The 24020-nt window shown below is 38.8% G+C and overlaps 1 protein-coding gene and 1 long non-coding RNA gene across 6 annotated transcripts in view; one reads left to right on the top strand and one right to left on the bottom strand.

The window, feature by feature from the left end:
• LOC113598200 (uncharacterized) overlaps positions 1-11561 on the bottom strand; it is a 117146-nt gene extending 105585 nt beyond the window's left edge. For all 5 annotated transcript variants that reach the window (XR_008295408.1, XR_008295406.1, XR_003418827.2 and 2 more), the window contains exon 1: positions 11208-11561. This is a non-coding gene — a long non-coding RNA (uncharacterized LOC113598200). The remainder of the gene's footprint in view (positions 1-11207) is intronic.
• The window catches only part of LOC106982887 (sodium channel protein type 1 subunit alpha), a 147555-nt gene continuing 135083 nt past the window's right edge, over positions 11549-24020 (top strand). Inside the window, exon 1 of the mRNA XM_053215218.1 lies at positions 11549-11728. The gene's annotated coding sequence lies outside the window, so the exon portion shown is untranslated. The remainder of the gene's footprint in view (positions 11729-24020) is intronic.

Below are 24020 nucleotides of genomic sequence, written 5' to 3'. Positions count from 1 at the left end.
ATTTTACTAGAGGGACCTCTTAGCTATACTCATAAGTGGGGCAACCACTCATCCGTTGTTGGCTTCCTGAGGATATATTCTCAAGATGGAATATTTTCCACCTTCCATTCTTCATAAGGGTGGCATCCCTCACCAGTTTCAGTGGTGAGGCTTGAATATATTCTTATCTTCCATAAAAAGTCATTTAGGTCAGGGGCACCAGGTGGTTCAGTCGGTTAAACGGCCGACTTTGGCTCAGGTCATGATCTCACTGCTCTTGAGTTCGAGTCCAGCGTCAGGCTCTGTGCTGACAGCTCAGAGGCTGGAGCCTGCTTCAGATTCTGTGTCTCCTTCTCTCTCTGTCCCTCCCCTACTCGCGCTCTGTCTCTCTCTCAAAAATAAATAAACTTTAGAAAAAAAGTCACTTAGGTCAAGTGTATGGGTAGATATACTTTGGAACTTTAGGGCCTCATGAAGTGCTGTAATGAATGTTAAATTACACACGTTTCAGAATTCCTCACAAGCCTCACAAACCAGGAGCAGAAAGACCTTTTAAAATCTTGCTTTATGTCATTAAGTTTCTTTAGGATGTTGGTTTTGACAGTAAGCTGCTAAAAGCTGCTATGTAGCCCTTGAAAAATTATTTTGCTACCTAGGAAAAAAACCATTTGAACTCTGCAAATTCTATTCTCATGAATGTGGTTTTTAAAAAAGATAAAAGTAAAAGAATATTGTAGTTTTAAAATATATATGTGTGTATTTTATATATATATAAAATATACAATTTTAAAACTTGAAGGGATTCAAATGCATTTAAATTTAGTCTCGGTTATTTTGTACATGATTACACAGATTCACAGATGGGAAATATATTCAAGGTCATACAAGAAAAGAGAATTTTAATGGTATAAGTAAGACTGTAAACCAAATTTTTTAAAGTTCCAAATCAAAACATGTGCCACGGCATTACATTGCCTTGTTTCATAATTTCTTGATAAATGGTAAATTTAAGATGATAAAACACTATCTACTGATATGTACTAAGTAAAAATGTTAAGTCATAAATTTAGACACTCCAAGGATACTGCAAACATATTAAAAGTAAAGACTTATAATTTTCTTGGGGCAAAGACATTGCTTAGTTTTAAAATATCACACATAAATCATTTATCTAATGAGCTTCATCTTATTGCCTTCATTTCTTTTTTTAAAAAGTGTCTTCAGTCATTGAAGATGCTAAATAAAATGCATCAACAGAAATTAATAGGCAATAGAACTTGATGAATTCTCCTAGAGAATATTTTTATAATGAAAGCTTGGCAACTGTTCCTGTGATTAATCATGATAATGCACAATCCCTCAGGCCCTAGATAAACTGGCCTATTCCTTTTTTCTGGAATATTCCTCTCTTTCCCTTTTTCTTTCAAGAAGGATTAACCACTCCACCCTCTCCATACTCTTCTCTATGAAATCCACCCCCTCCACTTCTCTATCCAAATCCCACTTTCCCCAAGAAGATATCTTACACCCCCAAGAGGAAGTGATCTTGTTATTTGAATTCCAAAGTGCTTAAAATTTCCAGCCCTCAGCACCAATCATACAGTATAATATCATCATATATTCCCCAGACCATAAATATTCCAAAAGGATTTAGCTGTATGTCCTAAAAGATAGGTGTGGATAGGGGAGTCAATAAATATTCCTTGCTAATAGCTAGAGTGAATACAGCAAATGGCTAAGTATATCAGAAGCAAGGATACTTTAAAAATGCAATCATCAGTGGGTCATTGATTAGCACACATACTGAACGCAAGGTTTCTCTATGAAGAAGGGACCCTCCCAGCCCCACCTTTCCTGTTACAGACAAGTGAGAATAAAAATGAACTTTAAAAAAAGAAGCCCAAAGAGAAGCTTTCCAATTTAGTTTAATCTGAAGGGTTAGTGGCTAAAAATAGTCTTCCTTTGGCTGACCAGAGATCAAAATTCCGATCTTTATGTGAGGGAAACAAGAAAGATAGAAGTGAACTTTATTAACTCAACACAGGCTCGGTGACTAACAAGTATTTTGCCACTGAAATTTACAACAGTCATATGAGAGAGGCATTATAATTCCCATTTTTCCCCTATAAAATTTGCCCTGAATGCTAGGGAACCAGGATTACAGAGAGTGTTTTTAATATTCATTAATATATATTAAATGTTATTTATTGAAAACTAATAATTCATTAGGGCTCAAAGATTAACTATCAAACTATTAATATACTACATTTTTAAAGATGTCTCATATTAGTAAAGATACATTGTGTACCAGAATAGAAATATTTTTTTCTTTTAGAGCGCTAATCAAAATCAAATTTTATCTGCCTTCTGTATTTGCCAAGCTAGCCATGTGGGGCAATAGCAAAACTGGGGTTTCTTCCAACCTCCAAATCCTATGATTGGTTGATTTATAATGGAATCAGAGGCAAACTTTTTTCTACCTAATTAAGCTTGCTGATGGAGTAGTTTTTTGTATATGCAAAATTTGCGTGCATTTGGAACCTTGTTGCCTGTCCTCTGAAAAGAGGGCAATGTTTTCCAATCTGAAGACATTTGCAGCTGTGCAACTAGTTGACTAATCACTTCTGAGATTTTCTTCCCCAAAATAAAAATCATTTGGGGACTAATTGTTACTCAGAGTAATAACAGAGCTTGGCATTTCTGAAGATCTTTTCATCACTGGATTTCACAAGTCTGAGCCCCTCTCTGAAATCCTGAACCTCTCTCCTCCAAAAGCCCACATGGAGGTCTGAATGGTAACAGAGATTCTCTGTGGCAGGTTTGGGGTTAGGATTGGACATTCCTCACCCACACTTTTCACCTCACACCCATGTAGCCTTCCACTTGGCTAGTAGATTCCTACAGTAGGAAGTGCCACACAGAGCTTTGTGTGCAGAGCTCCAGGACTCAGCATGCATCCCGGACTCATCTCAGTAGAGGCCTCGCTCAGGTCAGTGGTGGCCTTGCAGACCTCACATGGATCCAGTGAGGATCCAGGTCTCTAGGGGATCAAATACATGAATGCGCTTTGTCAAGTTTTAAGCACATTCATACAAATGTAAATTATGATCCACGTTTATCTGTCATTAGTTCAACATTCTCATCAACTTCTCCATTTATAAAATGGCAAGAAGATGACTTAGCATATATAACGTCACTATGCAGAACATGTTTAGAGGTTTTGCTAAATGGAATACACTTTGAATTTTTTATAATCCAGCTATATCTACAAAAACAAAACTGGGGTTCTATTATTCATTTCGATACTTGATTCTTCGCTTATGTGACCCTAGTCAAGAAAACCTGTGTGTTGACCAAGCCTTAGAGACAGCTAGGTATGTGGCCTCAGGCAAGTCTTTCTCCAACTGGAAAAGTTGAGGGGTGAAAAAGAGATGAGGTGAAAGGAACAAATGGGTCTGGGTACCCAGTTCAGCATCTGTATCTTAATCCTGTACCTCCAGGGAAACTCTGGCCTTCAGCAGAGAGAGCTCTGCTGGTTTAGAGCTCCCTGTATCAGATTTTTCACATCCGAATGTATGAGGGGGCCCACGCTTGCCATTTGCAGACAGGGTTTCTAAAGCTGGGCTCCAAATACAATAGCGTAATTTGGAAATCTGACTAAAATTGTCTGAGGACTTTGCAGAAGCAATAAAGGACGGCACCAAGTGTGTGTGTTGACTGCTTGATTTGCAGATCCACAACAAATTTTACCAAGCACACTGAGCAGAACAGAGGCCCACACTAAGAAAACATAAATTCCAAAAGTGAATTACTTAATTAGAAAAGAAGGGTCAGCAAACTAACTGTGAGATCTGGAAAGAGTTGTGGGCATTTTTTCTCTGTCTTTTTTTTAATAAAAGGAGAGGTAGGATAGGTGGTGAAATCTGACACCTATCGCAAGCGTATTATGAGAATAAAATGATAGACCAACTGTGAGAGTTTGGGGTAACTAAAACATGTAATATAGGCAAAAAAATATTAAGTTTATACTCTGTTAATAACAGGTAACATTTCTGTAATTTTTCGAAATAGTCTACCAATGTCTAGTTTCTCAAAAGAAGGGAGTATTTTTTATATCCAACATGTGGATTTAACAAAATATGTAGAGAACAAAGTAGAACTGCTATAATAACCAGACTATCATTTTTTTTTAAAGTCAAGCCATTGCTTGCAATTGGATTTTTGAAATACAGATATTGCTTACTTTAAAAAATTGATTTTTGGAGGCACCTGGGTGGCTCAGTCAGTTAGGCGTCTGACTCTTGGTTTCAGCTCAGATCATGCGTTATCTCACAGTTGTGAGATAGAGGCCTGTGTCAGGCTCTGAGCTGAGTGTAGAATCTGCTTGGGATTCTCTCTCTCCCTCTCTTTCTACTCCTCTCTCTCCAAATAAATAAATAAACATTTAAAAAAACTTAAAATTAAAAGAAATAGACCTGGAGGGCACCTGGGTGGCTTAGTCCAGTAAGTGACCCACTCTTGATTTCAGCTCAAGTCATATCTGGCAGTTAGTGAGTTCAAGCCCCTCATCGGGCTCTGTGCTGACAGTGTGAAGCTTGCTTGGGACTCTCTGTCTCCTTTCTCTCTGCCCCTCCTCCACTCATGCTCACTCACTCTCCCTTAAAAAGAATTAAACTTAAAAAAAAAGAAAGATTTTTTGTGGAAAAACTGAATGTAAAGACAACTATTAAATGACATTTTCAATGAAAATTTGGTCATTTCTTAACAAATTAAGCACCTTTTTATAGGATATGTCATTATTCCTAGTGTTTAATAAATCCATATTTGTGTATGCTTGGCTTTCTTAAAGTAGATGGGTTGATCTTCATTGTTTTAGTAATCTCGGTTTTTTTTTTTTTTTATTGCAAGGAATAGTTATTGAATGCATACTGTGTCCCAAACAGTCTCCATTTTAGGTGTGAGAAATTCAAAGATGAATAAAACACGGTCTTGGTTTTTAAATAGTTAACCAGTTATTTGAGGAAGATGGTATAAAAGCAAATATGTTTAAGAAAGTTTAAGACCAGGGCTTTCTGAGTCATGGTAACATCTCAACAAGCAAAAATAATTCCCATTTGAGTGGGGGGGGGGGGGGGGGTGAAGGGATCAGGAAATGCTATTAAAAACAAAAAACAAAAACAAAAACAAAACCTTAAACCTAAACCTAACAGGTTTCACTAATGACAGGGAAGGAATGAGGATGGGATGGCAAAGGCAGAGGTTGTTGGGGTGACCGGAGATGAGTGATCCCAATGGAGAGAACAGTCTTCATGAATTCACAGAGGCAGGAGATAGTATGAAGGTTGCTCATATCTGCAAGCAATTCAAGGAGACTGGAACGTTGGCCAAATAAGTGGGTGGGAAGTAAATTGTTTCTTTTTTCTTTTTTAATTTTTTTTAAAGTTATTTATTTTTGAGAGAGAGACAGAGTGTGAGCAGGTGAAAGGCAGAGAGCGACAGAAACACAGAATCCAAAGCAGGCTCCAGGCTCTGAGCTATCAGCACAGAGCCTGACGTGGGGACAGACTGTGAGATCATGACCCGAGCCAAAGTCAGACGCTTAACCAACTGAGCCACCCAGGCGCCACTGTTTCTTTTGAATTGGTCTAATTGTTCATAGATCTAGAAGGGAATTCCTGAGTATGGCTTTACTATGCCTTTACGGTGGAGACTGATGAGAAATAGAATATGGGGGTCCTGGAAAAGAGAAGACAGAGCAGTGGTGCCAGCCCTTTAGGGCTATATTAGAAATAATCTAACGCATTGGACAATGAACAAGGTTTGCACATTCTTAGACTCAACTTGGGGGAAACCAACTTGGAAAAAAAGGAAACACCCAAAAGCACAACTTACTGAACACTTGGCCCCTCCTTCCTTCCAGGCACCCATCTTTTCTCATCCTCCCATCTACACACATACTCTGAACTAGATGATTCTCCTTTTTACTCAAAAACTTAGAAATTCTGGAGTGTGTGTGTGTGTGTGTGTGTGTGTGTCTTTAATGAAGAGAGGCAGCTGGGAAGGAGAAGAGAGAGCTTTTTTTAAAGGTTGCTTCTTCCCAGTTTAAATAGAACACCTACTTTGAATATGCCCTAGCAAGTTCAGAAGAGAATCCAAGACTGAAAAATATGGAAAGGCAAAATGATCAATCTACAAACATCCTGGTTCATTAGCCACTAAGTTGCAGAACCATTTTAAATGAAAACAGTCTCTGGATTGCCTAGGGGTTGATCCTCAACACCACAGTATCAATCAACCTGTCTCTCTCATGCACACACACCACTGACACTAAGCCCTCTGGGAAATGTAAACAAGCCGATTAGTTGGCCTGTTAATGTTGAGACAGACAATTGTTATTCCCTTCCCCCTTTTTCCTTATGAAGAGAACCCCAATTTTGTTTGAAACATCCACTGGTCCAACTTGAAAGCTATTTCTCCCAGCCTCCTCCCTTATTCCTATGAGTGGGCATTTTACAATTCTGGCCAATGAGACCCAGGAGGAAGTCTGCTGAAGAGTTTCTGAAAATGTTGCTTTTTTGATAAAAAGGTTCAACTCCTTTCTTCCTGTGCCTTCCTCCATCCTGCCTGAAATACCCAAGTGATATCCAAGCATTTGCTGGATGATATGATCAGAATGAGTTCAGAAACCAACCTTTCAAGGTTCATATAGATCAGCCATGTTTCTCATGGCATGTGGAACTGCTGTAATGTGGGGTATTGTAAAATCATGGACCTGAATTCCAGGTGCTACAATGTAAGAATTTGAAAATCTATACTAAAGTTTCTCTGATCTCTGGATAGGCAAAAAAGGATGTGATCCCATTTTCAGGTGCAAAATATGATCAGTCATTAACACAGGAGAGCTATCCTCTCCTCCTACCCATTCAATCCTCAGTTCTCTGATCCCAAAACATAATAATTGGCCAGAGATGATATATTATTTACATGATTAACTGCAGAGATGAAAGGTAGACAGAGGTAGCTTGGTGACCACAAAACTTATGCTTGCTTTTGAGAAGTGGCTGCCCAGCTAGGGACAATGTTTCTCAGCCTTCCATTGCATCTAGGTGGAGCTACATGACCATTTCTCACCATTTGAGTATAAGGCAGTCGGGGGGCACCTGGGTGGCCCAGTCAGTTGAGTATCCAACTTAGCTCAGGTCATGATCTCACCGTTCGTGAGTTCAAGCCCCACATTGGGCTTTGCACTGACAGTTTGAAGCCTGTTTCAGATTCTGTATCCCTCTCTTTCTGCCCCTCCCTCTCTCTCTCACTCCCCCTCTCTCTCAAAAATAAATAAATATTGTAAATAAATAAATAAATAAATAAATGCCAGTCATGTGTGTCATTTCTGGGCTGAAGAGGTAGGTATAATTCTCACAATGTCTTTTTCCATCTGTTGGCTGACTTAAGTACCTAGAGGCAAGAGGAGCCACAAAACAGAAGGATCCAGGATCCATAAATGATCACATGGAAGGCCACCTGCCAACTAGGAACAACCACACAGAACTTTTCATGAGTAAGAAATACAATCTAATTGTGCTAAGCCACCAAGACTTGAAGGTATATTGTTGCTGAGGCTAGGGTTAGTCTAATTAATATGAAGGGCAAAGACAAAAATCTCACTAAGCTAAACCCGAGATAACTGAAAAAGTACTAAAGCAATTGAGCTGACCTAGAAACGATTAAATTTTCTACCATTAGAAAATGGGACATTAGAAATTAATTTATAAGAAAATGAAGATATTTGCGCTTTTGCTCTCCCCTGAGTTTGTGACTTGTGAAACTCATACCTGCCAGGTACTAAATATACTTTAATTTGCCATCTTCAGTTAGGCTAGATATAGTCTGCTTTTCTGCAAAGAATTTCCTCTATTTACACCTGTTAAGAGAGTGAAATGAACACGATGTTCCATGTGGCTTTTCAGTATAGTAGAGGCTACAGCAGTATTCCATTTTTTTCTGAATAGGTTATTTCAAGGTGATTGTGACTTGGGTTCAGAAGTCAGCTATCTCCCATATAAAAGTTGAGTTTAATAGAAACCAAGAATGCCATCATTTTGGTTTGACTGGGTGGCTCATTCAGTTAAGTGTCCAACTCTGGCCCAGGTCATGATCTCATGGTTCATGAGTTCGAGCCCCACGACAGGCTCTGTGCTGACAGCTCAGAGCCTGGAACCTGCTTCCAATTCTGTGTCTCCCTCTCTCTCTGTGCCTCCCCTGCTCACAGTTAGTCTCTCTCTCCCCCTCAAAATAAATAAACATTAAAAAAAAAAGAATGCCATCATTTCCTCCCTAAAATCAGAGAGTTTCTAATTCAATCTGCCCAGGAATTTTCTGTAAGTTTCAAGTGAAATTTTTTGTTCGAGGGGCCATCTTGTTTCAGGTCCTTTTAAAGATGTCAGTATTATTCCTTGTCCCGATATAAAGAACAGCTTCTGGTTCAGAGAATCATTTTTTGTGACCTAATTGGAACATCCCTTTCATGGCCCAGCAGGAAGAGTCACATGCTTTTCAGCCTAGCTAATTCCAGCAAGACAATAGGCAGAACTGAAAAAAAAACAAAAACAAAAACAAAGTAAAAGCCTCTATTCCAAATTAGTGAGACACCATTTTACTTAATAAATGCAGAAATTTCAATCCAGTGCCCATTTATTCTTCTATAGCCAGAATCTTTTCAGAAAGAAACTACTTCAGACAACCTTATTTGTGGGGTGAATATGGGGTGAAATGTCACAAGGAATTATTTTCTTTTTTCATTCTGAAAAGTTTATCTGCAGCTTTCTCTTTGCATCCATTTGACCTTAGTGTAATTATAAACCCATTGCTACCCAAGTAATGTTCTATTGCAAAAGTAGGATAATTTTTTTCTGTACATCTAGACATAAAATGAGAAACTTTTTGCTTCTTCTGGAAGATAAATCAACTTAGACTAAATGATCATGCTGAATGCTTTAGAATTTTACCAGAATTACCAAAGTATATGCTAAGGGAGAATGGATACTGGGAAAGCAACCTCATTTGCCTTAAGAACAGAACCCCAGCTCTATTGGGAGAGGAATGCACTCAGCTAAAAACAATTATTCCAGACTCCTCACCAGGAAGGGTGCCATTTCTCACAGTTATGACCCATAAGACATAAGCCACAATCTCTAGGCAATAGGGAAATCTCTTGGAGAAAGAGCTGATTCAGCTGGAGTTTGCCTTTTGCCCTTTGCATTTCCTGTCCTCCTGGCTGGAATACTCCCTGGATGCTGGAGCAGTGGCAGCCATTTTGAGACCACAAGGTGACAAATCAGAGGATGAAGTCCACATGCTAAGGATGGTTAAGAGGAAGGAAGACCATGGGTTTTCCCAGGACTGTGAAGTCTCACCTTAAGGTCACTTAACTTAATGTCACTTGAGAAAATTCCTCTATTTGGTTAACCTGGTGAAAGTTGAATTATCTCTTAGGAGCTGTCAAACCTATACCAGGCTGATCCAATTAGATTGTAAGGGGAATGCTATTTTTTTTTTAATAAGAACAGTTTCCAAACAAGTATTTCAGAAGCATTTGTTTACTTTGGTGACTGTTAAGCTGGTATACTCATGAATCATTTTTATACATTCTTTAAAATGACTCCAAGGGACTCTACCTGGCAGTAACATATGCAACTCTCACATATGGATCATCATGAATGCATTTCACCCTTCCATTTATTCATTTAGTAAACATTTATTGAGGTTTCCAGGAAGCACCATGCTGGGGTCAGGGATGCAAGGATGAAAAAAAAAAAAAAAAACCTGCCTGACTATAAGAGCTCATTGTACTTGAAAGTAAGAAGACAAATTATTTTTTAAAACATTCTATTTTCCAATTCTTTGCTTTCTATGGGTTGTTTATTTCATGTACATTAGCTCTCCAAAAGAGAGCTAAGTCTAGCTTCACGATCGACATTAACAAAATAAAAAGATCTGCACTACCAATGTAGTGTCCATTGCCAAATGTTCAGAATACTATTTCATAATTTGAAAATTTAATTAAATGTTGTTTTAATATGTTCATTACACTTGTGAGAAATAATTGAATAAAATTTCTCATTCCATCCACTGAGGGGATTGATTTTTCTAAAATCAGACTACTGCTATCTATAAAGCAGGTATTTAGTGCTACTCCACTTTGTTTTCTGTCATTTCTATAATTAAAAAAATCATTTTACATCAGGCCTTTACACCAGTACTAAAGGACAATTATTCGCTATAATATGGTAGACAAAATACCAGTGAGGATCAGGAAAACCACTTTCCACTCACCTCTTCTTCTGAGCCACCTTAAGCACATCATTTAACTTCTATCTCAGTGTCCTTAAGGGTTAAATCATGGGGTGGAATTAGATCACTGTGTTGTTTCGTAGACCTAAAATTCTCTTATTTCCCTGCTCTATTCTCAGTGTGATCCATTAGCAGATAAGTTTCCCAGCTAAAAGCAGCACATTAATATTATTTTTAAATGATGCATGGCTTCTCTATTTCTGTTGCCTCGGAAATTATATCTTAGCCCATATCCCATATCAAACCACAATTTTATATACAATTAAACAATATACTATCATCTTATATTAATAGTATCATATCATTGTACTCAGGATCAGAATATAAGACTGGTTTTATTATTTCTTGCTCTCAAAAACGTAACTTGTATTGCACACGCTTGAGATAATTGAATGAAAATTAGATGGAGAGTACATTGTTTTTAATTTGCTGCTTAAAAGTATCCTCCAGATATCTAGGAGTGAGCCTAACACAGCTTACTTAAAAGCAGTGATCTTGCCCCATTCTGAGAAATCGCTTACAAAGTCTAAAAAAAGATTCATTGTATACAAAACCTGAATGCTGAAATTCCTATCTTCTTAGTATCAACAATGGAAGTAATTAACACATCTGACAGTTATCTGCAAACGACCACAGAGAGGTACCTGATTTTCCTATTACTTTCATGAAAATACCTGAAATTGAAATGCATTAAGCACAACCAATTTAACCCACCCCCTTCTGAATTTGATAAAACAAGATTAAAGGTGCCATTGTCTTGCTTGCAAAACTATCTTCAAGGAACATAAACACTCCTTACAAATCTTTTAGTTATCCTACAAACCTCCAACCTCCAACTCTTACTCCTGTGATATATACACATATTCCCCTATACTCACCACAATGAGTTAAAGGTAGACAAAAGCTCTCGGTAGCAGCCTTTGAGCCATTACTTTGCTTTCCCATTCCCTTCATTTTAGGTGTCATGGCACAGTACTTTACAGATAGCAGTTCGTTCTGTTAGGTTTATTGCAAACACCAAAAGAGGTGTCTTGCACTCACTGGAAAATGCAGCTTTTATGCTTCTGGTCATTCTTCCCACAAAAACAACAAGACCAGTTTCGGAGCTATTCTTAACTCTCCTTCCAAAACATTTCAAAAGAGAAAGACAAGATTTCATGATTCCCATGCAAACTCCCAGCCTGCCCGCCTGCCTGCTGCTGCCAATACTTCTTACTCTTGCTGGTGATGACATTCAGCGAGCTCCCCAGCCCCGACGCTTCGTTATGTAAGGCTGTCTAGGTCAAGTGTAGGAGACAGACTGCTGGCCTGTGAAAACTCATGGAACTGTTCTTTCAGATTAACACTTCAGGGGCTATGGAAGCTGGAGGAAGCTGAGCTTTTACTACATCTTTTGGGGGTAAATATTTTTGCATGATTCAGTGGTTTATATGCTATAGTGTTGGCAGATGCCTGTCAGCCATGCTGAGAGGTGCAGAGAGAAATTACTAAGGGATGCCAGTTTTGTCAGCATGCTTGAATGAGCATAGGAAGTCTTGAAGCAATCCTAGCTTTGAGACCCTTAAAGAGCAAATGAATCATAAATTAGGATTTGCTTATGAAGCATCATCTCTAGCCATCGAGGAATGAATGTTGATTTGGCTGTTTAAACTCTGAGTACAATCCATTTGCTGGGAGGTGTTACAGGAGAGCGCTATTAGCTCTAAGAGATTTACTGCAGTTCTCGGCTGTTATGTTGCCCTTGTCTGATGGCAAATTTGCTTCCCTTGTAAATAAGCTCTATGTTTTCCTGTGTTTGTCTTCGGCTGCGATTGTTTGTGATAATATAAGAAGGAAGCCTGCAGAACCGGGCAGTTATGTGACTTCAACAAATAATAAATCCTGTCTACTTAGTTCCAAGGTGAATCCTGCAGTAAAAGCGCCATTTGATACTAGCACTGAATGATGTTGGGTTAGCTTCCCTGATTCAAGCTGCGCTGTGTCTCGGGGACTTGGAGGCATGATCCCAGGTTTGACGTGGAAAGTTATTCACTCTATGAGTAAAATTAGAAACCGTATAGCGTTGATTCTGTTTGAGACTCTCACACTGTGTCCTGCTATGGGAATTAGTTAAAATAACAGGCTCTTATTGAATGCTGCAGAAAAGCCCGGAGAAGTGGCAGGGGAAGACTGCAGCAGCGAAGTGATATTGGCAAGGAATTTTAATAAGATTCAACCCGAGGTCACGATATAACAGATGGCACCTAATTTAAAAGATAGGTGTGTGTTTAAAATGTTGAAGACAGACACGGCACATTTGAGAAGATTTGGCTTCCTGTATGCCCTTGGCAAGAGAAGTTCAGTGTCTTGGACAGGATGTCATGAGTTAGGAAAATAAAGGCTGTGTAAAGTGTCTCATGATGTTAAAGAGGTAAATGAGAACCTGAATCTTCAGCGTCCGTTAAGCGAGGACTGGCATGGGGTGGGTTAATGACAGCACAGTCACTAGGCAAACAGGTAGTTTTTAAGTATCTGAAATTTCTGGCATTAATTTTCTTGAATTAAAGGAATGAAAATGAATGTTACCAAAATGAATTTCCTTCAGGGCACCTTTCACTTCATTAATCATGATTAACAGTAGCACATTGATGCTCTAAGATGGGATTATGTTGCTTATCATTTTATGCTATATTTGATTGATTAAACATGGACATGTTTTCCCAAATAATTTGAAGAGACAGTTATGGTCCCTCAGGGCCTGATTTTATATTACTGATGTCAATAGGCATTTTCCCCATAGACTTAGCTTGGCGTAAGAACCCCATCAGACCAGGTTTTACTCAAGTTTGGTGCTTAGAATATTCCTCACAAACAAAACGTTAAGAATAACGCATGCATATTTAGTCATACTTACAATCGTTGAGTTCATATATCTTTAAGATAACACTGCCAGCATTCAGACGTCTATGAATGATTTTTATTTAAGACTGCTTTTATTGGCTATTTTCTAACAGATTCCTTTTTCTGTTAATGAAGCTTAAATAATTTATATTAATTTCTTCATTTCTAAAGTAGAAGAGATGAGTTAAATGAGGTCTAAAGTTAGTTTTGGTTCTGCCATCTATAGATTATTTTCCTCTAAGTGTGAATTAGCGTTATTCATTAATCTGTGCCAAAATGAGATCATATTTTTAGTGAGATTATATTTTTAAATACCTACAGTATTAAGCCAACCTTGATTGAGGACCTACCGAATGCTGGGCCAGCGGTTCTCAAAGTGCAGTCTTCTGAGCAGCAGCAGCACAGGCATACGTGGGAGCTTGTTAGAAATGCAGAGTCTCAGGGAGGGGGGGCCGCAGCCCTCCGGGTGACTGTGAAGGATGCTGAAGTTTGAGAACCACGATGCTGGGCAGTACTTTGGTTAAATATCATGAAAATAGTTTTTACTACCAACAGCCGAATGTATATTACAGAATTGAATTCTCTATTTTTCTGGCGGCCCAGATTTCTCAAGGTAAGTGGTATCTGTTTTAAGAATTTATGCAAGTATTTAGTACATCTTCAGCCTAAATTTGTCCGTAAGAAGCTTAATTTTCCAGCAATTCCATTTTTAGCTTTTAGAAGTTACACGGTGTGGTGGGAAAACAGTGAAGGACCTATCTCCTCTGTCTCTTCAGGAAGCAGGTCCTTCTTGCTCACTGTGTGACTTGGCACCTGTCACTGACCCTCTCTGATGTTCAATCTTTCATTTGTAGAATATTAGGTTGGCACACGTCAGGGCTTCTCAGCTCCACACAACTGACGTTGGGGTCAGATAGTCTTTGTTGTGGGGTCTGTTCTGTACATCATATAGTATGGCACAACATCCCTGTCCTCTGCCCACAAGGTATCACCGGCAACCCTTAACTGTGACAATCAAAAATATTTCTATGGGCTCCTTGGTGGCTCAGTCAATTGAGCATTCAACTATTGATTTTGGCTCAGGTCATGATCCCAAGGTTGTGGGATTGATCCCCACATCAGGGTCTGTACTGAGTGTGGAGCCAGCTTGGGATTCTCTCTCTCTTCTTCCACCCCTCTTTCTCTCTACCCCCTTCCCTGCTTGTGCATGCTCTCTCTGTCACTCAAAAAAAAAATTCTTTTCTAGATATCAACACATTTCCTCTGGGGAAAGAATTGCCCCTCCCACCTCCTCCTTCTCACCCCATCCCCTCCCCACGTTTGAGAATCATTGGCCTAGGTCAGCTCCCCCATGTAAAGTTCTATTATACTAAGTAGTACAATAAGTGCATTATTTCTCCTTTTGGAAACAGGCAGGTTCAAACTTAATAAAATAAATAGGTATATATGTCTCTATTGTGTAACCCATGTGTCAGCTGAGGCCTCTTTGCCCTCTTGAAAATCCAGGTATAGTTTGCTCAAATACCTACTGATCCACAGTGTGTGAAAGTCCCAAACTCTTCTTCAACTTCTCAGGGACTTAAAATCTAGCATCACCCTCTGTGTCCTGGGGTCCTGGTTCCATGTATGCTACCTCATCATGCTTAAAAAGTGACCTAGATTCTTTTTGTCACGAGTTTCTACCAGAGATTTTTCTATACCAAACATCTTTGGGTTTGATAGATTTCAATACGGATTTGGTTTCTTCCCCTCATTTCTCCTCTTTCTCTCCCATCTCTACGCCTCATCCCCTTCCCACAAGATGTTCTGAAATCTCCACATTCTTCTAGTGTCCACAGCAGTTCAACTTTCTGCAGCTCTTATTCCAGATTTAAATCCCAGACTCATCAAAGAGCTTAGAAGATCAAGGGTTTCTAGTTTAGAACCATCTTCCCTTCATGGAAGGCAGTTGGGGTCACATTACATAAGCATAAAATCATAAAATCATGGGGCTGGCACAGAAACTTAACTTCATTTATATGTCTTTAAAAGTCATACTGAGTAATAGCTCTTGGCCCTTCAGATTACACATTTGCATGCTAGAGTCTCAGAATTTTAAATTATATCTGCCTCAAACAGTTCAGCCATTCAGTCCAGACACTTTCTGAAATTGATATGCATGGTAAAAACAGGTAAGCCACACCACACCACACACACACACACACACACACACATGCACACACGCACACACACACACACGCATGCATAAACACGTATTTTTTCCCAAGTGTTAGAAAGTCTTTTCAGGACACTATACTATAAATTCAGGTTGTGTCCTAGGATATTTGTGAATTAAGGGACTTAATCTAAAACCTGGATATAAAAAATGTATCAGGTAGCTATATGTTAATTAATCAAAAATAATAGCTTATATTTGAATGATTACATTTGTATTTCCATGTAATTTTATAGACATAATCCTTTCTGAAACCCACAGCAACCCTATAAGGTAGGTCCCACCACCATTATCATTTTACAGATAAGAAAATAAAACTCAAGATCTTCAGATGCCAAATCTACTTCTGTTCCCACTCTTCCGTACAGCAAGACTCAATAGTGTATGTAATTTGAACACACTGGTGAATATAACTTCTAAGTGTTTTTTGATAAAGACTTATTTCAAGAGTCTTTCTCCTCTAGAGTAATTCAGAGAGCATAATGGCTGATATGTGTTACCAATTCTTTGCTTTAGTTGCTAGGATTAATACATTTTCCCGGACTTATCATACATTTATTTGTAAATACGCTTAATTAATTATTTTTATATGTATTACTAAAGTACTTATGGAATGACTTCAACACATCATTAATTTTTTTTAATTTAATTAAATGTTTATTTTTGAGACAGAGAGACAGAGCACGAGTGAGGCAGGGGCAGAGAAAGAGGGAGACACAATCCGAAGCAGGCTCCAGCCTCTGAGCTGTCAGCACAGAGCCCAATGCGGGGCTCGAACCCACAAACTGTGAGATCATGGCCCGAGCCGATGTCAGACACTTAACCAACTGAGCCACCCATGCTCCTCTCAACACACCATTTATTATACAAGCAATGGTAACATTTATTATGTCACTTAATGCTCTCAAAATCTCCAAAAGGATGAGATTATTCCCCTTTTTAAGAGATGACATTGAATTCAATTTAACCTAAACTTGAGTTTTAGCAGAGTTACTGCACTGACCCAGCCATCTGCTCGGTCTTCATGAGAAAAAGTGGAGCTATAACAACAGACCATCTCTTCTCACTGCTGTGCCTCTGTATATGGCAGAGCACTGAGCATATACTGAGTCTCACTAAATATTTGGTGAGTGGATATTGAATAATTATCATTGCTATCTAGTTCCTTTATATTTCATACTTTACATAACACTATTCGCCCCAGCCAGTTAAATAGGAACTTGCAAATGAGATCTAAAAGAGAAAGTCTTCCTTCCAAAAGCAGAGGTAGGTTCACGTAAGACTGTAGTGTATTTGGAGCTCTTTACAACTCAATCATTCATGCTTTCTTTATTTACCTTAAGAAGATCTTTTGGGTTTGATATAGAGATTTCTCAGACTGACAAAGTGAAAAATTATTTCCTACATCAAGTATAAATTGTTCCCTTAAAATACTAGTTTCCCAACAACAGAATCACACAGGCAATTCCAACTTTATCTGATCTTAAAGTAAATACCCAAAAAGAACTTGAAAGATCTTTTATTCCATTTTATTTTATTTTTATTTGTGAAGTTGACCTAGCATGTTCTATTAGTTTCAGGTGTACAACATAGTGATTCAACAATTCCACATAGTACTAAACGCTCACCACTATAAATGTAGCCACCACATGTATACCATTTTCGAATATTCAGAAAAAAATGTATTCAATAATAGAAGATAACTTAAACACATATTAAATACAGTAAATTCCAAATAACTTCGTAGTATATGTGAATGCCATATTTTTTTTTTTTGCAGCTGTGACTCAGCTCAATATTACAGTCCTCTGTTGAGAGTGGAAATGTTCAACCTACATCCTATCTCAGTACAGTTAGGGATGCAAGTTGCCAATCCATCCCCTTCCTTACCACTTATTAGCTTTATGATGACAGGCAATTTATTTAAGCTCTCTGAAAATCTGTTTCTTCAGCTCCCAAGTGAGAACCATCCTACCCCCTGGTAAGAATTTAGAAGGGATAATGCATATTAAGCAGGGTCTTTCACATATTAAAAGCGTTCAGAAAAGAATACTTTATGATATTTGGCATTAAACACTCCCAAATGTATCAGGCTGTTGCAAGGAGTCCTCTAAATCTCCTTTGAACAACTAGACATTAATATAAGTACAGACTCTGGGACTCAAAGTTGCTGGATTCAAGGACTGATGTTCAAAGAACTGAGTCAAGAACTGGTGAAGAGGTGGGACAAGGCTAGCCACAAATGGGCAATTACCTACTCTTCCCTTGCCCCTAAAGATACTTTAAAAAATGCCCCTAAGATAACTAGCCAGCCATATGTACAGCATTTTTATATATATATATTTTAAATGTCAGCCCCTGTTCTTAAAATATATATATATTATCAGGGTAAATAATCCTTTGAGAGATTTGAAAAGCCTCATAAGTGTAGAAACTTTTTCTTCAGAGTAGAAGAAACAACTATTAAGAGGAAAAATATGTTCAGTGGAAAAGAAATTTGAAATTACACTTGATTTAATTTATCTTGAAAAACAATTTGGACCTAAACAAAAAACCAAATTTCTACCAAGTCAAGGTAAATTCTTTGACAACCGAGAGACTAAATTAAGTAATTCCTCAGATTTTTTTCTAATTCTAACATTCTTTGTAAATGAGATTAACTCTGGGATGTAGTCATCCGCATATCAACTAGATCCAAGATGATTTGGTGTAATAGACCTGTTTCATGTGTCCACTGAATTTAAAGGAAAATAAGTCACTCTTAATGTTACTGTTTTAATAATTTATCCTGAAATGCATCATTAGTCACATATGTCTCAGAATCCGGAATTTGTCTGTTAAATAAGCTGGTTTGCAAAAACCTCATCATTTTTATTTTTTAAATGAAATTATAGTTCTCTGATAAAGTGACATTATACTTAATTTTTATGCCCACTAAGTGAAATTGTGAAATAGGATATCTAGAAGAGTTATCAGTGTTCTTTTGGGATTCTCTCATTTTGGAGTGCAAAGAAAAATAGTACAGGTATCAATCTTCCATATGAAATTTCCTAAAGAATATCATTGTGATTATCTGAGATTGGGAGAAGGGAACATGGCAGTGATAGAAAGAGTGTTTTGGTTTCAAATGTGCAGTTTCTAGTGAAAACGTTAGAGAAAACTTTTTATCTGTCAGCAAAATCAGGACATCAGAAGAAATATTTTGGTCTCCAGATTTACAAAATACGTCCTCCTGACAATTAGTCAACCTCTCACACACATGCACCTTGTCTGAAGTGGTTTTAGGAGCAAATAAGCCAATTATGAGGATGCCATTAGTATTGTCAGTAGCCTTATAGCAAATAAATGGCTCCCTCAAATTGGTGAAAACAAAAGGACAATATTTGGCTTCAGTTTCTCAACGTCATCTTCTCCTGGTTTTCTTGTGAACGTGGTTCCGTCTTTCCTTCTGGAATGGGTGTGCCGGGACCTGGGTTATCTGGCACCTGGCCAACCTCTCCAAACTAGCTGCTTCCACAGACCCAACCTTACACCTGTCTGTACATGGTATCTCCTCTTCTTAGAATGCACCTTCTCTCTCTTGTCCATACGTCTGTGCTTCTCCTAATAAACTCCTTTGGGAAACCCCCAGGGGAAGTCAAGACTTGGCCTAGATTTCACTTCCCGGTTAACAAAGAAAAAAGCTTGCTAATTCCTGATGATGGCAGAGGTGTGGGCAACAGATATCTTACACTGTTGCTGGAATGTGAAAAGGTGGGAAGTCAGGCAATATCTACCAAAGTTAAAAGACCCATGCCCTTCCACTCAGCAGAGCCATTTCCTAAGACGATATCCCACAGAAAAACTTGTCCAAGTGGGGAAAATGTTTGAAAAGTGATGCTGACACCAGCATTGTTTAAAACAACCACAAAGCAAAACAAGAGAAACCAAAAAACTAGAAAGAACCTAGGAGCTTAACATTTGAAGACTGGTTAAATAGATTTTTGGTGTATCCCTCGATATGCATACCACAGTACTCTTTCCATAATAACAAGGAAAAAATTTTGAGATAAATTATGTAAATCAAACAAGATATACATCAACAAATAGCGTGATGTTGTTTCTGGGAAAAAAAGATATAAAACATCTATTTCAGATGCTTGGATATACATAAGAAATTTCAGAAAAGATTCAAAAAAAATTGTTAGCTGTGACTGCCTCTGCAGAATGGGCCTGGGGGAAGAGAAACGGGAAGGTTAGTTTTGATTTAAAGGGACACAGAGGTCAAGTGACATGCAAAATGTTACTTGAAGAGTAGGTTAGGAGTTTTCTTGGTAGAAGAGGGGAAGGGATACCTGACTCAGTTGTTACAAGCATGCCTTCCAAAGACAAGTGGGCATGCTTAGGGGACAGTAAAAAGGACAGTGGCTGATTCACACATTCTGGGTGCAGAGGGAAGAGGGCCGGCTTAGGAGCTGAGCCTCTGTGAACATAACTGCCAACAGTACTCTCTTCAAAAGTGATTCTCAAACTTTAATGTGTACAGAAATCACCAGAGAGTCTTGTTAAAATGCTTTAAATTCTGCTTTAGAATTCTGCTTTGGGGCGCCTGGATGGCTCAGTTGGTTGAATGCCTGACTTCAGCTCAGGTCATGATCTTGCAGTCTGTGAGTTTGAGCCACACGTCAGGCTCTGTGCTGACAGCTCAGAGCCTGGAGCCTGCTTCGGATTCTGTCTCCCTCTCTCTCTGCCCCTCCCCCACTCACACTCTGTTCTCTCAGTCTCTCAAAAATGAATAAACGTTAAAAAAAATTAACATTCTGCTTTAACAAAGAAGAGGAAAGCCCAGGACTCTGCATTTCCACAAGCTTCCAAGAAATGCCCCTGCAGCAAGCCCCCTGCCACACTTTGAGAAAAGGGGCTTCAAAATTTAGAATATCATGTTTTTGTGTGGTTTGTGTCTTCACAAATATGAAGCAGAGCCAGAAAGCACTTGTTTTTAGAAAATGAGCTGAGAAAAAGAGCCCTCATTGAGTATGAGGTTGGCAACATGATGCTTTGCCAAAGCAATCTTAGTGTCAAATGTTCATGATCAGCAGTTCTGCTTTTTGAGACTCTCCATGTTTAACAAATGTGGGCTTCTGGAAACTAAAGCATCGCCAGATTGAGGCAAGCCTCTCCACTCCACCCCTCATGTGGTTAGTTTATTTGTTGACTTGTTGAGAGTATTTCTGAATATAGTTATACTCTTTCACATTCTCTGGAAGATTGAAGAATCTAAAACAAGTGAGAAGGAAAACTTGCCATCTGCCACCCTCCCACCCTGCCACATGACACTCCTCAACACGTTTCATAGAAATCCAGGCTGTGGATCCACCATACACCTAAAAACTATCTTGGGTTGGCCAGCTGTAGAAATGCCTTCCCTCTATCACAGTCTGTGTGAGCAAGTATGATGTCGTCCAGCTCAGTGAGGAGCAGGTGTGTCGTCTCCCGTTTGTTCGCCTTTGAACTTGGATCCCAGAGACTTACCATCTTGATTTTCATAATGTGATATTGCCGAGAGTTTCATGCATAACAAGACAGTATGAACTTATGCTAAGGTTGGGTGCTTTGAGGACAGAGTGTTGGTCAAAACCACGTGTAATCATCTCCTCACTGTGTGACCTTAGCCAAGTTATTCAACTATTCTGCGTCCCAGTTTCTTCATCCATAAAATCATGATAATGATAATGGTATCTATTTCATGAGATTGTCATGAAGATTTAAGTTCTTGGCATATTTAATTAGTATTCTTCTTACATTGTTATTAGAATTGATCTGAAAATAGCAATGTTTGAATGGCACTATATTTATTTCTGCATACCTACCACAGACTAGGTGCTGTGATAAGGGTTAAGGTGGCAAACAGAATCTCTTATCATAAAGACTGCATTCATTTCTGTAAAATAGTTTAAATTCAGTGTACTTGTTTTTTAAGCAAAGAGAAAAAAAGTGTTTTGAGAGATAAAATGAGATACACAACTTTTTCCCCTTTCCCATCAGCCTTTCGCATCTGATAGAACTAGCAAATCATATGATTGATGTTTGCAAAGGAATGGAAGTTTTCATCAGAACAGTGTGAATGAAGGGACTCTACACAGAGTAGGTTCAAGAAAACCAAAAGCAGGTAATGAGGCAGCCAGGGACGTGCAACAGTGGGGAGACCTGAATGTGCACCTGGAGACAACAGCATTTCCAGAGCCCAGCAAAAGGTGCCATCATGGAAGACGGGCCTCCCTATCAGGAGATGAAGAATGCAAAGTCCTAGAAAGGAGTCGTGGGATAATTGGTGGGTCAGGGGAAAGACCTTTGGCCCCCAAAGGCTGCTTTCCATAGTTAGACATAATCCAGAAGTCTTTGTCTTCTGGGTTCTTTGGGATTTAGCCCAAGGCAGGCATTAGCAGGAACCAGAGGACCGTCCCCACCACACTCCACCTTCTAGCCCGAGCGACTGCATTCTTCTTTGGTAAACCTCCTTCCTGGGGTCTTCCAAAACTCTAGCTCTCACTGGGATCTGGTGCCACTGTTTCCTTCTCTTATCCATTAAGACCCAGGAGTGGCACTGGTTCTCTCCAATTGCTAGTTCCTGGGTGCTTTGTGAACCAGCTTAACCTACATAGTAAAATGTTTCTCCGTTAAATTATTTTCATTTAGCCCCTTTTGAGTGTATCTATTTCCTGCCAGGATCCTGATGAAATCAGAGGTACAAAATTTTAAAGCAATAGATGTTTATGGAAAGGTTAACTCTGTTGTGATGCCCCAGAGAGGAGACTCTGAGCTGATGAAGATGTGGGTAAAGGTCATGCTGTCTTGTGGGACAGCAACTACAAAGTGAAGTAAGATAAACGATTTCTGAGTTTCATCATAAACGATTTCTGAGTTTCATCGTTGCTAAAGTTATGGAAAGATTCACACTCTGTATTTACTTAGTTGCAGAAAGAGTAAGGGGCGGGGGCAGAAAGGTAGTCACATCCCACACGTGTTCATTTAAGAAGTGCAGACCCACAGGAGCCTTTTCCTGCTTGTTGATCCTGCTCTTCCCCACAGGAAAGAGGAACAGATTTTTTTTTTTTTGATGTAATGACAAAAACCAGAATGTAAAAGACTTTCAAAGAGACTGCATGAAACATGAAACAAGTGTATTGGCCTCTGAGCCTCCTTATTTATCAAGGGCCATGGAAAGCATTGAAACAAAGTAGTTCTCTGATTGTAGCACCCCCCTAGCGAGTAGAGAAGTCGGTTTTTTATCTGACTGTAGATGAGCAGGTATAGGAGACTGCACGTAGCTAGGAAGTGCCATTGCCCAGCACCCGTCCCACATCCGAGCCCCAAGGTGTGGCTAAGATCCTGTTGCTCAGCTACCCAACAGGAATAGAGGCAATCCTAGAACTAACAGCTCATTTCACGGGCTGCAACATTTCCAAGGAGATTGAGGGGGAGTAGGCCAAATGTGGTGATCACCCGGCCCTCCCTGCACCTTCTCCCCAAGTCACTTACCAGTCTCTTCTAAAGTGTGTGAAGCTCTGAAGTGGGCTCTGACTGACCTTTGCCCATTATCTGGCCCACAGTGAAATTCTTACTTTTCCCAAGAGAAAAGATAAGAAGAAATGTAATCATATGTGATTTGTGTGAGTGTGTGAATGAATTTCTGAAGGTTGGAACTGCTTAGGGATATGGGAAAGATATTAATCTCCAAGAAAAACATGGCAGCACCTAATTCGAATGATATATGAAGACATTATGGATAGCTTTTTATGGTAAAGGCAATGGCTCTTGGCCTTTGAACATGAAAGGAAAAAGACGCTGGTAAAAATCCTTCAGGGAAAGGGGAACTACATGTTTGATTATGCTAAGTTATGGCAAAGTTCAGTTTGATTTTGTAAATAAAGAGTTGTCTTCATAAATATTAGCTATTTCTTTTAGTGTAAAGAAAGACGTCTTCATAAAAGAAAATCTAATTAAAGCTCTTCAATACATGGACAAGTGATGTATTAAAATGGCAAACTGGTATTGTGGTTTCAATAAGTAACCAACCATATTTTTCTCAGCATTAGCTGTAACTAACTTTCCTTGGCAAAGGGGGGAAACTGCTATATGAAATAGGTCAGGCAAATGTTTAATTGATCTAAGGGAAGGGAAAGAGCACATGTAAGCACAAAATAGAACCCAACACAGTAACTTAGTTTTTATATTGCTCAGGTAATTTCTTTATTTACATTGATATTTCTTTCCCCTTTTTATCCTACTGTGGCAATAGATCTAAACATAATGCTTTAAATATTGGGATGTACTTTGATCTTGTTTTAAGAGCCAAAGCTTTATGAAGCTCTTATGTATTTAAAGAAAGAGGCATAAAAACTCAAGCATGTGAAACATTAAATTTTGTTTCAATACACAAAAGTTAATGGCCATATAAAGACTAAAGAAACAGAAAAATATTTTTAGATTGCATTTTAGCTTTACAAAGAAATTATAGAACTTCAAGATCATTTGCTTCCTGGATACTTCCTGGGCCTCTTTTTGGACCTGTATTCCTGAAAGCTGTCAGTGTTACACTGAGTATCTGGTGCTCATG

Source organism: Acinonyx jubatus, chromosome C1, assembly GCF_027475565.1.
Source record: "Acinonyx jubatus isolate Ajub_Pintada_27869175 chromosome C1, VMU_Ajub_asm_v1.0, whole genome shotgun sequence".
Taxonomy (NCBI): domain Eukaryota; kingdom Metazoa; phylum Chordata; class Mammalia; order Carnivora; family Felidae; genus Acinonyx; species Acinonyx jubatus.
This window is presented reverse-complemented; position numbering and strand designations above follow the sequence as displayed.